This window comes from Ricinus communis, chromosome 4, assembly GCF_019578655.1.
Source record: "Ricinus communis isolate WT05 ecotype wild-type chromosome 4, ASM1957865v1, whole genome shotgun sequence".
Classification (NCBI taxonomy): Eukaryota; Viridiplantae; Streptophyta; class Magnoliopsida; order Malpighiales; family Euphorbiaceae; genus Ricinus; species Ricinus communis.
The window spans coordinates 19106215-19106994 of NC_063259.1; the positions used below are offsets into that span (position 1 = coordinate 19106215).

The 780-nt window shown below is 44.7% G+C and overlaps 1 non-coding gene across 1 annotated transcript; it reads left to right on the plus strand.

The window, feature by feature from the left end:
* The first annotated feature begins 217 nt into the window (after positions 1 to 217).
* Positions 218 to 324, plus strand: LOC112535083. Its single transcript, XR_003079282.1, has one exon. It is a non-coding gene; the product is annotated as a small nucleolar RNA R71 (small nucleolar RNA).
* The last annotated feature ends 456 nt before the right edge of the window (positions 325 to 780 follow it).

Genomic DNA, 780 nt, shown 5'->3' on the forward strand with positions numbered 1-780 from the left:
GGCTGCTGTGGAGTCTAGCTGGTTGACCACTCCCTATTTGACTGGCCGACTCCTAGAGGATTGCCACTGGTAGTTGTTCATGGCCATCTTTTCTATCAGATTTTGCACCTGCTCTGGTGTCTTACTGTTCAAGGCCCCATCTGCTGCAGCATCTACCATTTGCCTAGTAGCAAGGTTCAGACCGCTGTAAAAGGTTTGAACCTGCATCCATATTGGTAGACCGTGGTATGGACAGCATCTCAACAAGTCCTTGTACCTCTCTCAGGCATCATACATGCTCTTGTCATCCATCTGCACAAAAGAAGAAATGTCATTTCTCAATTTAGCAATCTTAGCTGGAGGAAAGTACTTGTAAAGAAATTTTTCACCCAAATATTTCCAAGTAGTGATAGTGTTCGGTGGAAGGGACTGCAGTCATCTCTTTACTCTATCCCTCAAAGAAAATGGAAACAATCTCAGCCGGATGGCATCATCGATAGTTCCATTTATCTTGAACGTGTCGCATATCTCTAAAAAGTTGGCTATATGGGATTGGGATCCTCGCTTGGCAGCCCTCCAAACTGTACACTCTGTTGTACCATCTGGATCACATTTGGCTTTATTTCGAAGTTGTTAGCTGCCACCCGCGATTTGAGTATACTCGTCTATGTCTCATCAAATGATGGTTTAGCAAACTCGTACATCGTTCTGTTGGCGTCTGCCGCAGCATTTCCGTTGTGATTCTCCATCCCTACTGGTCTATCAACAGGTATCTCAACCTTAATCTCCTCCTCTATCGAT